Source organism: Equus asinus, chromosome 22, assembly GCF_041296235.1.
Source record: "Equus asinus isolate D_3611 breed Donkey chromosome 22, EquAss-T2T_v2, whole genome shotgun sequence".
Classification (NCBI taxonomy): Eukaryota; Metazoa; Chordata; class Mammalia; order Perissodactyla; family Equidae; genus Equus; species Equus asinus.
This window is the reverse complement of record NC_091811.1, coordinates 33,203,362-33,224,341: the sequence shown is the minus strand read 5'-3', so window position 1 is coordinate 33,224,341 and position 20,980 is coordinate 33,203,362. Positions and strand designations below refer to the sequence as shown.

Here is a 20,980-nt window from a genome sequence, read left to right as displayed (position 1 = left end):
TCTAATATAAGCCCTTAAGCAACACTGGGCTGAAATATATTCCCCTTTTCATACTTGCTCTTTCTCAGTAAGTGGTAGAATTGCTTTCAAAAAAGCACGAGAGGGAAAGGAAGTTGCTCTAAGTAGTAAAAGTAGAAAAACCACCCCTGAAGTTTTCACAAAGAAATAAACAAAACAAAACCACTTTCCCAGGATCAATGCAGCCCACAAGAGGAAGATAAATGAAACAAATGTATCTGTACCAAGGTGGAAAAGAGATCCAGACTCCCCAGGTGTCCTGACCCTCTGTGTTTCCTAGTTTCCAGTCTAGGCTGGATTATTCTCTCCCTGAAAAAGGAGTCTTTGGGGGATAGAAATGCAAGTCTAGCCAGGAAGCACACACTGGGGCATGCACACGGGTGTACTATCTGTAGTGCCCATCAGCATGAGATGCAAAGTTCTTGAAAGAAATTCAGTCCACATGATGTGGTTTATCCAGTTCTCAACCCTAAGGAACTCAATTTATAAGGAGAATGCAGATATGAGTTACTGGGACAGAATTCCAGACAACAGTTGGCTGGGGATTTGAGAAGGACGTTGGAGGGAAAATCTGAAGTAATCCTTATGCAGACACAGCTTTATAAAATTTCTGTGGTATCACGTCTAGGCAAACTCTGAGGTCTTGAGGGCCTAAGGGCAGAGCTTAGAGCTGGCCAGAGCTGCCTCCGAATGGCGGACTTTGCCCAGTGCTGAGCTGTTAATATGAATGCACTAATATGCATTTTCAGCACATGCTGCTGGGCATTCCTGAGCTACCAGTTCAGGCAACCCCCAAACTGCTGGTCCTCCCGCTGACGCTGTGCTGGAAGTACCCTCCTGGAACCACCGTTTCTGTGGGCCATCGTGCACTGCCACCATCTCAGGAGTGTCCTCTAGCTTCTGTCATCCTGCCAGGCTCTTTTATCTCTTTAGAAAGGGTCAGTACTGCTTACATAGTTTCTGCCTCTTTTTGGTTTCAAAGTGTGGAGCTCATTTCAATATTTGACACTCCTAGTAGAATCCAGAAAGTTAATCTAGTTCAGTTTAACAGTGACCACTTACTATGTGCCAGATACCCTGCTAGGTAGGCATGAGGAAATTAGAGACAAAAGCATGCTGTTTGCTGTTAAGGAATTGACGATCGAATGATATTTCAGCTTTTTCTGGATCATGCATTCCCTTTTCCACAACTGGAAGCGCAGGAGAACGACGACTCCTCGCCCCACACCTCTGCAAGTGGACAGTTCACCCTTCCTTATGCTTGTGTGGCTGAGGAGCTGCTCTGGCCTTCCTCAACTGTGCACAGTCTATGACTCAATTCATAGGATCATCCTCTTTCCGGTTTAACAGCCTCATTGTGTAAACATGCTTCTCTCATAAACATTTCTCTATTTGGGATAGGCAGGAAGTGTGAAATCGTATTTTCCACATTGCCTTAATCAGATCTCATTTTTACCCTTGACTTCCAAGTCCAGTGGAGCAGTCAGAATTTCTCCATTTTTCAGGGAGAGCCACATAACTCCCAGGGACAGCAACACAAGAAGTCATCACAAAGTCCCTGTCATTTTTTTTTTCAATTCTGAATCAAAATATGTATACCACCATTTTCTTTCATCCTAGAAATCAGCATTGCTAAATATTTTTCAGTGACAAAGCTCAGAGCTTACAAGTGTATTAGAAGCAAAACCAAGCTATCCACCAAAAGGAAAAAAAGCAATTTCTCACCAAACAGGCCCATACATAGAAAAAAAACACTTATATTTTTACCAGATTTGTCACAGAATGGATTCAAAACCTTTCCAAGACAAATGGAAGGTCGTTTTCTGCCCTTGTTTTGGTTTAACATACTCACATAAGCTGTTACACCTGCACCTAAGGGTTTTTCTAGGCTTCATCTTTTAAAACCCTTGAAGTATTCTTTCTTTCCTTGGCATCTTATTTTTGCACATGAGGAGTTTTGGATCAGAAAGACCGTGATGGAAGTGCTCAGTGGTAGTGTTCTTTTTCTAACTTGGCTTGCGTAGCTGCCATTCCTCTCGATTCTCATGAAAACACACATGATTCCATGATCCTGCCCCCTCTCAGTGTATAGTAGCATCCTGCAGGCCGCTCACAGAGGCACCCAGGACTTTCCTACACTAATTGTCTCCCAGCCAGTTGCTGCCTTTCCTACAACAGCCCAAGCCAGACTGTTGCAGCCTGCGAATATTATTCACTCCAGTGTGTGATGCCAAAATCATTCCACAAGGCCTGCTCCAAGTTTTCCTGTCAAGATAAGCTTCCAGCCTGATGTATAGTAGATTAGCATAGAGCATTAAGACTACACTCACAATCTTATAAAACTGGCAGCACAGCTTCCTAAGTTGAACAATGGAATGGATCTACCCTTTAAAACTGAAAGGTAAAATAGATTTTCAGAAAGAGTTTCAATTTCTATAAGACCGATTTACTTAAGGATTTAGAGAACTTAGTTAAAACTAATTTTAAAAAGTGGTTATTATTTTGTACACACAAAAATAGAGTAATCTTTCATTACATAAAGTTATCAAGCCACAGCAGCATGGACAACCCTGCCCTTGGTCCTCAGATCTTATTTCTTTCTACTGCTTCTTACAAACATTTAGAAAATAGATGTCTACATGCCAAGGTCACTCTGTCAGTATGTATTGTTTTAGGAATAACCAAAGAGGAAAATCATGCTGAGTTAGGACAACCTAGAACAATAGCTTGGTTTTGACAACAGTGACAAGTGGCCACGGTGGCATAGGATAAATATCTTCCATAAAGGCAAACTGTAAATTAACAAATGTTTCTTGTCTACCTGTAAATCAATTACTTCATTTCTGAATCCCCAGTGTCTAGTACAATGTCTGGCAAGGAGTATATTTATTTATTTATTTACTTATTGAATGAATGAATGAGAGAATGAATAAGTGAATACACACCCCGTTTCCCCTAAAGCTGTTAATTTCCCCACTCATCCTTAAGCATATTGATTCTTGAAGACACTCCAGGTCCTTGGATCACAAGTTCTCTCTGTTGACTGCTCTTAGGAAACCACTTTAAATCTATATTTAAAAACCTGTGGAGTTTTCTTTCTGCTTAAGTTATATTGTTCTGTGGTTTTAAAAAAAATCGATCCCCTGAAGGGCTTCCAGAGAACCATCCTGGCAGAATTTGAGCTCTATAAAAGGAAGCTTTTAAGTTGCTAAGAAAACTAGGAATGACTCTCTTCTCAACTTTTGTGTCATCTCCTTCAGGAAGCTTCTTTGAACCTTTACCTCCCTTTTGTCCATACTCCCACTCCTGCCTTAAATGTCCCTTCTTGAGGCTCCCTAAATTCTGGTGCACAGGATCACTGTCTCTTAATTGTCTCTCTTACTAGACCGTGGACTTACTGTTGGCAATGACTGGGAATTTTTCTTGGCATCTTCAATTCCCGGCATAGATACTGGCACATAGTGAGTGCTCAAATAGTGTTTGAAGAGATAAAGGAAGGACTGAATCATAGTATTAAATTACCTGAGACATTTGTTCATCTGGAGGCTGGAAGACATTTAGAATGCTTTAAGAATGGAAAGGTTGCTTTCTTCTGTTTGGAGAAAAGATTAAAGGGTTTCAGACTGAGAAGAGGCCTCCATATGGTTTTTATTGTCATCTTCCTTTTTTCTCCTACTGATTAAAAATAAGAAAAGAGAGAGTCCAAAATAATCTGAGAGACTGGCAGAACTGTGAAAAGACTGTGAAGCCATATTTTTTAGGGCCTTCTGGCGATCCTTGTCAATCCAGGCAAAGCTGGCCTGGGGCCCGGGGCCATCAGTTCCTAGACGCATTGATGGACAGCTTGCCTCTTGAAGGACATGTTTCAGGGGCTCCTCAGAGACTGTTCTGTCAATTCTGCTCTCTCTTCCCACCAGTTCTACCCACCCAGCACTCAGCAGGGCCCACTGTGGCCCTCTCGCTCTGTGGACTTTCTGGGGAACGTTAGTACTCCTCTGCCGCTTCACGCATTCTACCTGAATTCCTGCCAGGCTCCTGTCCCCACCCCCCTTATTTTGTCTGTTTACCTTGTCCTTTTACTCTGTATTCTTTGCAGAGATTTTGATACATATCCTCATCTTAAACAGGATCCCTCCTGCCTGGTCCACAGATTTCTTCTACCTGAAGAATCCGGCAGGTGTAACCTACTTAAAGCAGAATAAGTCATCAGACAAAGCTCTCTGCATAGGGCAGGCACTGAAGACCATAAAGGCAACAAGCCCAGAATCTAGGAAGATAACCAGGGCAATGGGAAATCTAGAAAACAGGCAGGGAGACTATGCTATGGGGAATTAAAAGCTCAAACAAAGAATTAGTGTCACAGAGGGCCTGGAAGCGAAACAAAGAGCATGAGAAACAGCTACAAGGTTACAGCAACAAGCCCTTGTTTCTGCATTAATTCTTTGCCTCTGTCAAATAAATTTGTAGTTATGTCCTATTAATGAAGGAGACAGAGCCCAGGAGGAGGACCCGGTTTATGGTTTTGAATCAAGACTCACCACACTTGTGTTCTTGTGTTGGACTAATTACCTAACCTCTCTGCCTTGATTTCCTCTTCTGTAAAAGGGAGCTAATAATAGTATGTACACGAGAAAGTTTTTCTGAGCATTAAATGAAACAATGTAGGTAAAGCATTGACATATCTCTGAGAACAGAAAGCTCTCAATGAATACTGGTTGTCACTATTGTTACAGTGAGAGAGTTTGTAGTGTGACTAGCGTGGGTCATGCTGATAGAGGCTAAGGTTTTAGGATCCCCTGAATACAAATTAAAAGAGCCAACATAATAACATTTGCTTATAGGTGGCTCTGAAATGAGAAAATACTAAAAGTTTAGTTATTTTTATTTAGAATGTTTTTTACAGCTTTATTGAGGCATAATTGGCACACAATAAACTGCATATTTAAAGTATACAATTTGATGAGTTTTGACATATGCATACACCCATTGAGCCATCACCGCAATCAAGATAATGAACATATCCATCACCCCAAAAGTTTCCTCCTTCCTTTTCTAATTACTCCCTCCCACTCCTCCCTGCCTCACCTCCCATCATCCTCTGGCAGCCATGGATCTGCTTTCTGTCACTATAGATTAATTTACATTTTTCCGGAATTTATATAAGTGAAATCACACAGTATTCTCTTTTGGGGGTCTGGCATCTCTGACTCAGTGCAAGTATTTTGAAATTAGTCTATATTGTTTGTGTCAATAGCTCATTCCTTTTAATTGCTGAGTAGTATTCCATTATATAGCATGCTTTGTTTGTCCATTCATATGCTTTTGGACATTCGGGTTGTTTCCACAGTTTGAAGCTATTACCAATAAAGCAGCAGTGAATATTCATGTACAAGTCTTTGTATGGGCCTCGACTTTCATTTCTCTTGAGCAAATATCAAGGACTAAAATGGTTAGGTCATATGACAAGTATAGGCTTAAATTTTTAAGAAACTGCCAAAATGTTTTCCAAAATGGTTGTACTATTTACATACGTAATGGTCAAAGACTTGTGTTTTCAATTATTTTTATAAGGGTATAAACAGCCTTCGTTCTTGCCTCTCTCCGGACCTAAGATTGCTGGCTAGGTCCTTGGGCCCTACGTGCCAACCTCCCTTGGAAATTTAGTCAAATTGTTTGGTTCCTCTGGGGGAATAAACTTTTTAAAATGCAAACCTACAAAACTAAACCAATCAAATGATAAAAGCAATTATCATGACAACTATTGGGTAAGGCATTTATTTGTTTAACTTCTGTCTTTTTCAAGGTCCAATAGATGACGCTGGATGGAACAGTCCATCATGTTCTAAACAAATCACCTATCACCCCTCATCCTTAGCCTTCCAGCCCATCCCCTTAGGTCATTGTCACCCTCTCAAACTGAAGAGTCATGATAGAGTGCCAAGTCCATCAAGCATGTCTACAAGGTCTGAGGACGCCATTCCGTATTCTTATTCTCAATGTCACTCCCAGCCTTCACCTCTGAGGGCACCATGTGAGACTGCCGAGAATGCTACTCACGTAACTGGGATGGGGAGGAATTCTCAAACCCACTTCAGACTGCAAGCACACCGTATTGTTCAAAATAATTGCCATCTCAATTCCAAAAGATTAGAAATCTCTGTTCTAAGAATCTGATTTAAAGCAAAAAAAAAACCCTGTGGTGCCAACTGGATGTTCTCATAATAGAACCATCAATACTACTGCATTTTTGATTGGCAGCTGCCAGCATAAACCACACTCCTCATCCCCCACATCCCCCTCCCACACCCAGATCCCAGTTCCTTCTCTCTCTCTCTCTGCGCACATACACACACATTACGTGAGAATTCTGGTTTCCTAACTGAAGGAGGAAAGAAGAGATTTTGGTACGGAGAAAGACCAGGAAAGTTGACGAGAAAAATGGAAGGTAAAAGCTTATGAACTGGATTTAAGCATCTTTGGTTAAAGGAGGAAAGGCCAGAAGCTATTCAAGAGGCACTTTGTGGAAGTTCGAGTATAAGTCAGGCTTCTTGGGTCCAAAGCACAAAAGTGTTGCACAGAGGCATGAAAAGAAATATCACGGTACTCCGAGGATGGGACACTTGGGAAACTTTCTGAGGCTGCTCCCAGGGTGTGTACACTGGCCTACGTACCAAGAAAGGGACTCCACCAAGCTATTTTTCAGACAGTAGATATAGGTTGTGACAATAATAGCACCAACAGCGGTTAAAAAAAATAGCTATTATTTATTATTTAAGCTAAGATTTATTACACTCTACTGTGTATTAGGTACCATGCTAGTGTCTTACAGTTATTTCATTGTACCTTCAAAATAAACACATTGTCCCGGGTTTCATAAATGAGAAAATGAAAGCACAAGAAGTTTAAGTAACTTGCCTAGGCCACACAGCTGATCCGCGTGGGGGCCAGAATGAGGTGCAGGCGGTGGGCTTCTAGAACCCATACTCCCAGGGAAGTGAGATGAGGTAGGGAAGGGAGTAGATGCATGTGGCGCTAAAGCTGGCAGGCTGTTTTGTGAGAACATGTGAGGCCCCCTTTGGAAACTGCCAGGCCTAAGTAGGGAGTATTCTGCAGATGTGGGCTGCCCAGCACAGGCATCCAGGCACCAGAAAAACCTGGCAGGTCCCGATTCCAGGAGAAGGTCAACCACAGACGACTGTGTCTATTGGGGACTACACTTTATGAAATCATATTATGATTTTTTTTTCTTAAGATTGGCACACCTGAACTAACATCTGTTGCCAATCTTTTTTTCTTTTCTTTTCTTCTTCTTCTTCTTCTCCCAAAAGCCCCCAGTACATAGTTGTATATTCTAGTTGTGAGTGCCTCTGGTTGTGCTATGTGGGGCGCCGCCTCAGCGTGGCTTGATGAGCGGTGCCATGTCCACGCCCAGGATCCGAACCGGAGAAAACCTGGGCTGCCAAAGTGGAGCACGCAAACTTAACCACTGGGCCATGGAGCTGCCCCCGCCATGTTATGATTTTTAAAGATATTGTTTGTGGTGGAAGGTTCAATTTAGTCAGTTATCAATGTTCCAGAAAACAGACATGCAAGTGTAATAATCTCTGGTTGACAAGCAGCAAGAAGGAGCATTGGCTGGAGCAGTTACTGGAGAGAATGTTCAGGCACAGCTGACGGAGGAAAGCAGCTACCTGAGCTGTCTGAACTGAAGGCAGGATAGACTCATCAAAAGCTCCTTTCCTGAAAGGGATCTCTGTAACCGTAGGAGTCACCACCTCCCAGAGAGATTTGAAGGTTTAGGTGGCCACAGATTACTTTGAGGCCTGCAAAGAAATCTGCCTCTGACCTGGGAGATTTTCCACCTTCAAGTCCGGACTTCAGGCAGAAGGAGGAAGCAAGTAATTAAGCGCTGCCAAGACCCAGGACTGAGCTCCGGTTCCCCTCCCCTGTGCTTGCCCTCACTGCTCCTGCTCTTGATTAGAAATGCCCCAGGCCCCCTAGTCACCTAGCAAGCACCTCCTCGAAAAAACCTTTCCCAGCATTCTCCTTTGTTCTCACTATCTCCCGGCCCAGGGTTCTCTGGCGGTCCTGTAACAATGGGTCATATTAATTTGTCCTTATGTCTCTCTCTGCACACTAGGCAGAAAGTTCTTTAAAGGTAGGAACCCTGTATTAGTCACCTCTATCTCATTTGGGACACAATATTTTTTTAGAATGAAGGTGTGACAATGGGGACTTGGTACAAACTTCAACAAAGGAAACCAGACTTGCTAGAAATCCTAGATTCTTTTCTGATTCTCTATACCTTCCTCTAGGTCAGAATCACTCCTCCCTAACTATAGGGTTTAAGAAAACTGATAATAATATGTGACAGATGGACATTGTCCTCAGAACATCCTCAGCAAGCCCCAGGCCTCAAAGGCGCCCAATTGACAGTTCCCATGATGGATGAGATTGCCTGAAAAGGAGAGGCCGGCCAGATCTGGCAATGCTAGGGCTGATACAGAGAGACCAGGGCAAATGGGAAATTTAGGGATGTCAGAACACAGACTGTCAATGTAATCCCTCTGCCTGTCTAATATGCTGCAAAACAAGCCAGAGCCCTGTTCAGGCAGGACTTAAAATTTGAGCTATAAAGCTAAGACTCTCCTGAAAATAGAAGTTGGTACCACAGCATTGTTGGCATCATCTCCAAAAGCGGAGGGATTCTTTTGACACGTAGATATATCCTGAGAGAAGAACTCCCTCCGTCGAAGGAAGGGCAAGAGAAGAATTGTTTCAGAATATATTTATCCTGGCATCTTTTGCTTTTATTTTCTCTGCCTTACCAGAGTCTCCTCCATGGCAGTAAGAGCTGTATCTTCCTAATCGTCCAGTTTATAGGTCCATTAGAACATGGACAACTCCTGCGCAGCTTCTAGCTTTTAAGAATATTTAATAAAATGTAAAATGCAATAAAAATCAAACTAATGTTAGTTATATGTAAGGTTTTTTTTTTTAAAGAGAGTGTAGGACTTCCTGAGGTTTAATTATACCTAAAAAACATTTTGTTGTTGGGAGGGGTATGTTAATTTACCATATTGATTCCTCTGAGACATCCCTTGAGCTATAAATTGACATTAATTATTCATAGCCCAGAGAGGTCCTATATTAGGAGAAAATTTTTCCAGTAAGACAATTCACCAGCTCAACACTTGAAAAAGTTGATGCCTGGCTTATTCAGAGGTAGAAATGTACTCTAATCACGGCAGCTGTGGGCATGAGTCTGACCTGCCTGCTATAATGATGGGGGAAATAGAGTGCAATTGACTAGAAGGAGAGAAACAAACTAACAAAAATCTCCCACTTGCCTACATTATTTACAGAGACAATCATTATCATTACCACCATCCAGATAAAAAGACTCTTGGCTGAAGCGCCAAGATCATCTTCCTCAATAATAAAGGACTTTGTTCCCTCTCCTCAGATATCTTTTGTGCCCGCCCTTCTTGTTTTTATTATTTCCCTACTAGGACAAATATGCTCACAAAAATATTCCCCAATCTGGCTCCTCCATAGGGAATTGACTACAGGTCATGGACCATAGAATGACATACTACATTATCATCCAATCAAACAAAAAATAATAAACAGGAGGAACTAGCTACAAGGTCTTGAAAGCATAGACCTCAGAGCCAGCTCTGCCTTTGAAGTTTCACTTTTGTATTCAATACTGATGTGGTGTTGTTCTTAGCCTATGACCTCTGTGCCATCCCCTGCAGATGGTGGAGATCTGAGGGCCATTGTTGTGGAGTGTGTTCATTAGATATGAAAAAAGAGACTGTGAATGAATGAAACAAAATGTCAACTCCCTTCAGATTCTTTAAGAATAAAAGCAAACAAGCCAGATACTGAATACTGCTAGGTTTTATGTGTGTCAGGGAACCGAATTAATATCGGCTATTAAATGTATTCTATCAAAAGGGGGAAAAAAACAGGAAGCAACCCTTAAATTAAGTTCTTTATGATGTTTGCCAAATCTAGGTGATATTGTTACATTCTTTTTTAATAAAATACCATTTGTACCATGTGTAGACTATATATCAAGGCTTCCTCATGTGACTTTGAAAGGGGATGAAATTTCTCAACAGATGGAGAAAGAATGGATGCCATAGACAGAGATAATCCATATGCTAGAGAATGTTGCTAAATAGCTTACTTCATGGAATGGAAAGGTCAGTTGTTAGGATGAAAACTCAAATTTAGCAGGCCTGTCTCTGAGTTTGTGTCTTCCTTCATTTATTCTTTCAAATATTTAGAGTGCCTGCTAACTGCCAACACTGTACTTGGCCCTATAGATACAGCAGTGAGGAAGAAAAGATCCCTACCCTCAAGAAGATGACAGTCCAGTCTGGCTATAACTGCCCACCACACCCTAGTCATGCTAATTCTTTACTGTGTCACAGAGCAAGGAAGAAATCCTGCTTATTGAGGACACGTAATAACGCCTGGCCCTTATTTTTAAGACTTACTGTATTCCTTCATCAATTCCTTCCTGATTCCTCCAGAGGACTGGAAGGTAACATCAGTCCTCCATGCAATGTCCACTGCCCACCTCCCACTCCCATCTGTTTAGGATGTTTTTTTTCTGTGCACTTAGCTTCTCCCTCTCTCCCACCCAAAAGAAGAGGTCTAGCTTTTCGGTTCACACATTTTTGTGAAAAAGCATCGGGAGAATGTGTACAAAGTGTCTGGGGCAGAGGGTAGTCAAGTAAAGGAGGACAGGAAGAGAAACAATGGTAAGTGCCTCACCCCAGAGTTAAAGGACGAGCTTGGGGGCAGATTCGAGAATGAGGGGACAAGCTTGCCTTTTGCTGCTGGGGCCACAGCTGTAAGTGTGCTCAAGCCTCAGAAGAGGCTCACCTCCAGGGTCCTCTGCTGTGGCAAAAAGAAGATCTGGTTAGACTCCAATGAGACCAATGAAATTGCCAATGCCAACTCCCCTGTTAGCAGATCTGGAAGCTGATTGAAATGGGTTGGTCATCCAGAAGCCTGTGACCATCCACTCCCAGGCTCAGTGCCGGAAAAACACCTTGGCCCACGGGAAGGGCAGGCATATGGGCACAGGTAAGCAAAAGAGGACTGCCAATGCTCAAATGCCTGAGAAGTGGGTGAGGATGATTAGAATTCTGCACTGGCTGCATGGGAGATACCGTGAATCCAAGAAGAATGACTACTGTGTGTATCACAGCCTGTACCTGAAAGGAAAGGAAACACATTCAAAAATAAGCGGCTTCTCATGGAGCACATTCCTAAGCTGAAGGCTGGCAAGGCTAGCGGGAAGCTCCTGGATGACCGGGCCAAAGCCTGCATGTCTAAGACCAAGAAAACACGCACGTGCTGCAAAGAGCAGCTCCAGGCCAAGAAGGAGGAAATCATCAACACTCTGTCTGAGGAGGAAGAGCCCAAGAAATAAAGCTCCCCCTTTCTTGTCTGTCCATAGTGGCCTTCGCAATTCCAAAGACCAGTCATTCAATAAAACAAGCCTTTATCTGCCTTAAAAAAAAAACAAATAAATAAGAGTGAAGGGATGAGAGAGTGATGCTCTGGCACACAGGCAGAGTGGGAGAAGTGTGGAGGAGAAAGTGGAGAGATTTTAAAATACTGCTCTGAGTTATGACTTAGATGCCCTTAATGTTATTCAAGAGATGCAAGTAACAACTGGAGTCACCTTCTAATTCCTCTTGTCTTTCCCCCGAGCCATGTCAGGACCAGAGTTTTTCAAGTTAATAGCTCTTATTCTCATTTTTCACTTGAAATAACTGAGGCACAGAAATGGAGGGATTGACAGTCCTGCAGCTATTTAGGCAAAGGTTTCATATGGGAACCTGGATCTCCAAACTTAGGGCCCTGGACCTTTTCCACTAAGAGCGCAGACTCTGGAGTCAAACTGCTTGCACTCATATCACAGCCCTGCCACTTGAGCCCACGCCTCAGTTTCCCTAATGATAGTTCCTACCTCAGAGGGTGGTTGTGAGGATAAATGGGTTAATATAGGAGAAAATTTTACAACAGTCATAGTGAACACTCAATAAATGTAGGTAGTAGCAACAGCAGCAGTACTAGTAATAACAATAATTAGTAATAGTAATAGTGGTAGAAATGGTGATAGTAGATATTAGTAAAAATCATTTTGCCTCAGGTCTTGTATTTTGCTGAAAGAAATGTACAAACTTCGTTCTGATTCCTTATATGTAGAAATACTACATGCCACTGCAGCTTACTAGAGATACATTATAATTTTTAAAAACAACTCATTTCCCTTCCAAAATTACAGGTACGCCCGTTAGTCATTGTATCAGAATACAATCTGAAGTGAACAGGGAAAAGGATCCTTTAAAAATTCCATGTTGGAAGGCCACCTGAGGGGCTCCATGGCTTAGTTATAGGATGAATAACTTCTCCATCTTGCCTTCCTCAATGGGATGATGTTCAGAATTCTGAATCTTGACACATGTGAAAAGCAAAACACTTTATACTAATTTTTTCCCTGGAAAAGAAAGAAGGAATTGGCCCTCTAGTTGGAAATCAGGACCCGTAGCTGATAATAGGTTCACAGTGACCAGACTCCCACAGTAGTAAATAACACAGAGAAAGCTGTTACTTGTTCATCTCTTCCATAAGTGTCCCGCATCTTAAAAAGGTTTAAATTCTGTCCTTCTTGCCACGGTTGCCATTCACAGCCCCTCTAGGAGTAGGGCTCAGAGACGACTCTGTGCCAACCAATTTCATCTATGCTATCACTTTTAATCCTCACAATTCTCTAACACAGGCATTGCTTATCCTCACTGTAAAGTTGAGGAAATTGGAGCTCAGAAAGGCTTAAGTGCCTTCTCCAAGGTCAAAAGCCGTATCTGGGTCCATCTAAGGTCGAAAGTGGTATGGGAGTCAAACCTTGACTCTCAGTTCAGACCTCTTTGCAGTGTATCACAGTCTCCAAGCCTGGAAGCATGAGATAGGGCTAGAGTTCTGCAAACTACAAAGGTACCACTAGTTTTTAAGCCCTGGGCATCGAACTGTTCCCAAGGGCTGATCTCCTTGCCAGCCTCCATCAAGTTGATTTTCACTCTAAACTTTAGGCCTAAAACTTCTTTCTCAGGTTAACAACATTTTCCTGCATCCAACCTATTCCTCTACAGCTCTTACAAGTTATTTGATGAACTAATTTGAGTTTTACACCCTTCTCACCCTCCCATCTGGGTAGCATATGTTCCTCCGGCTACTGAACATTTACTGAGCAATATCATGTGAAAACGTCCTCGCTAGGTATCGACAGTCTAGAGAAAAAACGGATAAAGAAAGGTCCCTGTCTTACAGGAGCTTAACATCTGGGAAGGAAGTAAAGGGGAACAGAAATGATCACAGCAGAAAGCACGAAGCTCCGAGTGCCTCGGGAGCATGACGAATATAACAGCCTGTCCGCAGTGACTTTTCCGGAGAGAATGCTTCTCTAACATTTCAAGGCTCAGATTCAGGGACACCACAGATCAAGTCGAAAGCAGGTCAATAAAAAGTCAATAAAAATCTGCAATTATGCAAAAAAGGGTAGGACAGACACAGAAAATCTACTGAGTATGTGCAAGGCACATTGCTATGAAAGCTGTGCTCTTCCAGACACAGAGTTTTTACAGGAGGGGGAAAAAAAAGAAAAGAAAAAAAAGGCTTGATATTGATCTAGCCACACTGCCATCCAGGAACAGCAGGTTATTTTGTTCCAAAAATCTATAACGCAATCAATTCCTGATTAAGAATTGTTTATTATTCTTTTTAGAGATGATTTAGCGTTTCTACATCCATACGAACCCACCAATTTCCACTTATTCAATTTTAACAAGAGATGTCGACTATAGATGTCTGAAGAACAAAGAATGCACAGAGATTAAGCTGAGGTGGTGTTTGAACGGGTGTTAGGTTCTTTTGTTATGAAAGCATTTTGCTCCCGTGCCTAAATCAGCATCGTTCTTTTTTTAACCTGCCACATTTGAAAAAGTCTACAGACATGTGAACCTAGTTCCACGATCTGAAGTATTTTTTGAGGCCAATTAGGAGAAACTGATGAAGGACATGAGATACAATGATGCACGCGTAATCACTGATTTATGGATTTCCTCCTCTACCTGCTAATTCATTCCTGCTGATAGTCAGGGGTTCTCGAGGTCTTCACTTTTTTTCAGATCCCAATTACTCAATGTAAACAAATGAAGAGGAAGTATGGGTATTCAATGTGATTCATTCGAACAGAAGGTAAGAAACATTAGTATCGATGTATTCCAGGACTTGCAAGCAAAGCACAACTAAATTTAGCAGCCAGTGATATTGATTTGATTAAAAATGGTTTAAGACTTGTAAATGTCACTGGAACTTAGCAAAATGAATATTATTAAATCCTTCTGGTGATGGGGAAAACTAACAAAGGGATTTGCAGTGGTTTCTGTAATTAATTGCTCTGTCATGATTTATATTAACTTACAGTACAACTCCATTAGCTCAGACCTGTCATCTCTGCTCAAGGAACCACCAAGTAATCACTAGCACATTAAAGAATAAATTAGTTTTTGGCTTGGAGCCTAGTTGTAGAATGTTTCATTTGTGTCTGCTGCAGACATATGTACCTAATAAAGTTGGGACGAATGAGTTAAAGTACATATATATCAATGTCAGCAGGTTATATTTTAGAGACAATATGCTCAGCATTGTTCATTAGGGCTAATGAATCATGGTCTTTCAGCCGCATCACCTTGTGTTTAGCAAATACCTTCAGGTAAGCCGAGATGCAAAAGATTCCTTGGAAATAGGTACGTCTCCAGAGAGTTTACCCTCTTAGCAGTCTGTGGCCTGTGGTTGTAATAGTAGCTTCATGTGGTTTTTGTTAACACTTCATTACCCTAAAGTTGGATAAATTATCCGCCTGCTTCTTCCCTACGTGCAAACACAGAGCCAAACCCTTAGCTTCTATACTTACCATAGATTACGGGGATTTGTAAGGTTCTATCAAATCATCTTTGAGTCTGATAGTTGCATGATGCCTTAAGCAGCACTTGATAGAGGACTGTTTTACATTTCAAAGAAAGCTCCAATTGCCTCGAGGGTTTGTAAGCTAAAACTTGAACCACTTTCTCTTCATTTCAGGCCCGGGAAAGCTAAATTGGCGCTGGGCTGGCCAGGATGATCACTGTCACGGAGGGTAGAGCCTGTGGGGCAATGTCCTATGGAGACTGTGCACAGGAAAGCTTGGGGCCCCAAGAGTTCACCAAAATCTGCAAGGCTCCAAGGGCAAAGTCATTTCAGCTCAAAATCTTTGGGCACTACCCAGACGTTCATAATTTGTCCTGGATCATTTCTGCAATTTGAATCATCAGATGTCAGTGACTCCTTCACAGATGCTCTGCCTGCAGTGCAAGGAGGTTGCTGCACAGGGGCTTCTCCTGCCTGGCTGAATAGAGTGACAAATGTCCAAAGCACAGAGAGATTGCAGCCTTAGCCAGCTGGAAAATGCATACATTATTGAGGATAAAATATGAAGAGTGTGAGTCAATTCGTGAAATACGGGGAAGCTTATTTTTGCTCTTATAACGTGTTAAGTGATTAGATTTCATATTTGCAATGAGTGGTACTGATGGCTTTGCATTTAATTGAAGGAAAATCTGGAAACACCCCCCTCCAAAATATTCTATTTGTGTCCATATTGTTATATACCCCTGACTTCATTGTAAATAACAAAGTGAAAGAAACATGTCCTCCCCAAAAAAGGTGGTGGCGGGAGAGGAAGAAATGTAAAGACATGAGGGGGGTGATGACTGGGAGAATGGTAACAAAAGTAAGGGTACAAGGAGGATATATAAGTTTTTTGTAAAACTGGAATTATTTCTAAATATTTCTAAATATTGGCTTCAGCTAACAAATGAAGAAGGAAATACTCACGAAGCTAGCCTTTCTATGAAGTTTTCCACTTACTACGTCATGTCCTTATTAAAATCATCCCATGGACGCAGACAGGATTTAAAAGAATGTCTGCGAAATAACCTCTCAGGTAAGTAGTCTCGTGTTTATTTTTCTGGAATTTTGCCATGATTTACCTTTGATCCTAACATATCAGCAATTAGATACAAAAGGATGTTCCAAACCAGACTTTAATAGTAATAAAAACCAGCATTGAACAATCGTTCAGTGTTGAGTAAATCGTTTGCTCAAAGTAAGAATAAAGTGAAAACGGGGCAGGGAAAGAGGGAAAAAAGTAAAATCAGTCAATGAGTCAAATTGATTCGTTTGGCTGATTATTTTGTATGAAATTGCTCCCTTATCTTCAGGTCTCTCTTGTTTTCAGTTGCTCTTACAGCAAACCCGATGCCTTCAGAGAGAATTCACACTCGTGTGCAGATAGAATTAAGAGGCACTCCGTATAACACAAAGAGAATCCTTTCCTTAGGCTGCGCTTTGTGATTCCTGCCCTTTTGTTTATCCTTCCCCAAAGGATTTGGAAATATCAAATATAGGTTCTAAATCTATTAGAACAGTAGATTCCCTATGGACAAAAAAGAAGCACATGCCGATCAAACATCCAGATTTTCTAATCTTTCCTCCATGGGTAACACAGAAGCAACTACATTATCCAAACAGTTCTAAATATATGGGTGATTCAAAAAGCATTGACAATCCCCTCTTTCATATTCTTTTGTTTAATCCAGCTGAGTAATAATCTAGACAGAGAAATTAAAATTTTTTTTTTCTTAAAATATTTCACCTCTGTTGGCCAGTTTTTGTGTGCTGGACAACTTCAAACAAATTATATAGCTTTCTCTCTTTTTTTCCCTCCACTTTGAGCCCTGGCGGAAGTTTCACACGCAGGGTTGAGCCCCAAGTCCTTCAGTAAAGCAAATGTTTCATTTTCAGTGGAGCCCACATATTCCATTCAGACTCGTTTCTTTCACTTCTAGATGTAAAGAGCAGCTGTGTCTCCCAGTTGCTAAAGAAGATCCTATGTACAAAGTTAACAAAACACAGCTCAGACAATGGATTTGATCTCTACAGCAGGGAAGCTGTACTTTTCAAATTCAGCTCTTTCTGCTTCCAACAAATTACAGGTCCCTGAAAAGATCTGGTGACCCTTTTTAAGTGAGCTTGTTGAACAAGCTCAGAGGTGACCATATGATTTAGTGCAGCATATTAACATTTTGCCAAGCGCGATGAGCCAGGGTAGACCATCTATGGAGTACAGGCTCCCTCAGTTGGTGGCATTTAGGAGATCCATTAACTTTCCACAAACTATTTTTTCAACTATTTTCAACTAATTGATGAAACTATTTACTTCTCCACAGAGAGGGCTGGGTGCTGATGTTGATATATAGGTACCCTCCCCCATCCCCCCACAAGATACTCTTTCACTTCCACAAAAGGGTGTTCTTTAAATATTTGTTCTTCATTTATTTGATGGGACTAGGAAAAACATACCTTTATAAACAAACTTAACTAGTCCTGTATTTACACACTTGGGACACATATTCAAGCACTTGGAGTATAAATAATAAATAGGTCATTCCTATGGAAAAGCGCTGTGCCGTATATTAGTCTAGTTCGTAACTTCACATGATGGGCATTCTGGGTTCAGAGTTAGTGGTGAAGTCTATACAACTTGCACATGCATCTTGCAAAAGATATTGAACAAAGTTAGGTCAAAGCTGGAAAGGGTACTTTTTAATTTCTACTTGAGTTTATGGCAGAAACAGTATTAACTCACATTTTTTTTCCCAATTGGATAGCATATGTGGGAACACAAGTTGAAGGATGCTATGTGTCTAATTTAGCGCACTGATTTTTACTGCCTCTTTAATATTGGTGCTCTGGCCAGTTAGTTAGGCAACCCAGTGCTTAATCATGTTCTGCCTTTATGTCTTCAAATTCAATCAAAGTTGTTCATCTTCTCACATGTTGGTCCTTTCCCTACTAGCAGAAAAGGGACACACCTCCCTCTTGAAGAAAGAATTCCTACTTTGTATTTATTTCTACAACTTACCATCAATAAATACATGTTTTTAATTCTTTTTGTGAACTCACAAGAGATTGGACTCTGACTTCTCTATCCTCCCTCTGTACCTAACTCTGGCTCTGGAACTTTATGTAAGAATCCTCTGGGCAAGAAATAAAGATAATGAAAATGATAATCCCATGAAGACTAAACTGGAATATTGTGACAAGCAAACATCCCACTTCCACTTTCAACATCTCCATCTTTACTCACATTCCTCCACGTTCTACAAACCCATGTTTGCGTGTGTGAATTCTGGCTACGATGAGTGCCTTACAAGTGGCACCCGGCTGGCATCAAAATTGCCTCAGGTGATTAATGTCAGGGAAAATGTTTGCTGTCTTTTAGGGTTTAAAGAAATCTGTTCACCAGACTTATTTATGCTCTGCACAATGGAAAATTAGTGCCCTTTGTCTGGAGTTAATAGTAATTTGATGGCATTAAACTCAGAAAATGTCAAACCAGACAGGATCTGTTTCAAAACACAGATTCATGAAGATGGGTAATAAATTTACTTATATAATGACAGAATAAAATTTAGAAGATATTCTTAAAGTGTCTATCTTTAACTAATTAATCATACAGAGAGCTGAAAATGAATCAAAAAGAAAAAGTGAAAAAGTGGAACGTTCTTATTTTAAAAGTATATTAGAGCTCTCTCTCACTCTCTCTGCTCTATGAAGAACCTACAAAGAATAAATATAAAAGATCTACTGTTTGGACTCATTTAGACAGGAGCTAAAAAAAAAAAAGCCATGAGCTTAAAATTTGTGTAGGTCAATCAGCTTTATCAGCTACAATGTCTCAGAAGATGCCTTGGCCCAGCTGACTCAAAGTGTGGACTGTTCATCAGATGAGAATGTCAGTGTGAAGGGATAGTGTGGGTGAATCAGCATTATATTATTTATTCCCACATTTTACCATAAACAGATATATATTTTTAATTCATTTCATGAGCTCACTACCAGAAAGAGAAAAACACCTTTTAACCACATACACTCTAACAATGATGAGTCCTGTGTTAATTGCAAAGGAAACAAACATATACAGGAATTTGATATAACTTGGTGTGGACCTTGAAGTCTATCCCATCTACAACTGTAGCTACATGATTTTGGTCAAGTTACATTCTCCCAAAGCTAAAATAGAGAATATAACACCTCCTAGTGTTTTGAGAAGCACTGAATGAGTAGCAATTATTGATATAGATTTAAATCTTTAAATCTATACTTATTGTAGATGCTCTCAATACAAATCTTCATGCCCATCTTCCCTGTTCCTCCATTTAGGTAGTTCTCCATATAAACAGTCACCAATGTGAATCTTGCTTGTGACTTCATTTTGTCCGTTAGTACTTAGGAGACTAATTTTATTGTACACAACTTCAAAGACTTAAAACATCAATTAGAGGATATCACAGCAGGTACATACCTCCCTGACAATGATTCGTCACAGTGAGTGAGTGATTTGCTGCTTGAGATTACTCCCCACCTGTGGTCATTGTTGGACCCTTGACCAAAAAAAAATCTCCCCCATAAATTTACCAGAATGACTAAAACATAACCTGAATGGACAGAGGCCACAGTAGATAAGGCAGGTCATTAGAATAGTAAGAGAGGGAGCTGAGTGCCCTGCTAAGGAACTAGGAATTTTTTAAGGCTTCGAAGAGTCGTCACATAAACAAATCAATATTTTCAAAAGAAAACTCTTCTGCATAGAGCTGAGTTGGAGAGGCAAGAAGCTTGGAAGACTAGAGAATATTAGGAGTGAATAGCTAGAAAAAGAGACTATCAGTGAAGTTAGAAAATAGGATAAGCACTGCTAAAATTAAGAAATATTAGCAACTGGTTGGCCATAGGCAGGAGAAAGCTGAGGGCTGAAGAGGTACAGGGATTCCAGCCTGGATGTGGCTATTACCCAGGGAAACTGGAAAGGAAGAGCAGATTTAGGGAAAGGAGAAATATGTTGGTTAGTTTGGACATTGAGGAAAAGAAGATAGAAGAAAAAGAAAGAAGAGGAAAGAGAAAGGGAGAGAAGAACAGAAAGAGAAGAAAAATAGCAAAAAGAAGAGAAGTTAATCAGAAAAGGAGGTTCATTTCCCAAAAGAGTTGGTTTTAGTCAAAGTTAAAGTGGTAGTCTCAAAGCCTAATTTTTTGATGTCATATAGAGAGGAAAACCAGTTGATTTTTTCTTAACTTGTCAATTGTATCATGATTTATCTCTATCTTTCTTGTAATTGTATTCATCCATCACTAAAGTACTTGAATCGCAGATTACTCATTTAAAATCATAATATAATGGGTCAACTACAAATGCATTTATTCATTTATTTATTCAACACATATTAATTGAGTGCCTACTATAAGCCAGGGACTATGGTAAGTGCTGGGCGTACAATAGTGAACATAAAAATCCTTGCCCTCACAGGTTCTATGGTTCTATCAAATGAGACTTTGTGTCCTTTGAAAAAAGCATGTTGAAGGAAAATAAAGTTATCAAATTAAGACCTTATTTCTCATTGTCGCATGAAAGGAAGTTAGACACACTCATTAATATTTACAATGGAAGTTCGAGGACCTGAGATTTTATGGCTGCAGGAAATTTCAATTCCTTTAAGGAATGTTGTCCTTTGTCATCCCTGGCTCTGTCCCCTCTCCTGCGTGATCTCTCTACTCATCCATGAAACTGAGACAGCTTAAAGTAAAATCAGCAGGTTCCTTATTGATTATTCACTAGGATCACATGGGGGAATCTGAAACACTGAGAAATACTGGGCCCCACCCCAGGCCAATGAAAGCAGCATCTCTGAGTGTGGAGAGCTTTATTTTTAAAGCTCTCCCATGATTCAAAAGGGCACTGCAAGGATGGAGAACCACCAATTATACTATAAACTCAGTTTCA

General features: G+C 40.8%; 1 pseudogene; it reads left to right on the top strand.

The window, feature by feature from the left end:
• The first annotated feature begins 755 nt into the window (after positions 1 to 755).
• On the top strand, positions 756 to 11,473 carry LOC106825539 (large ribosomal subunit protein eL19-like; annotated as a pseudogene).
• Positions 11,474 to 20,980: the final 9,507 nt, after the last annotated feature.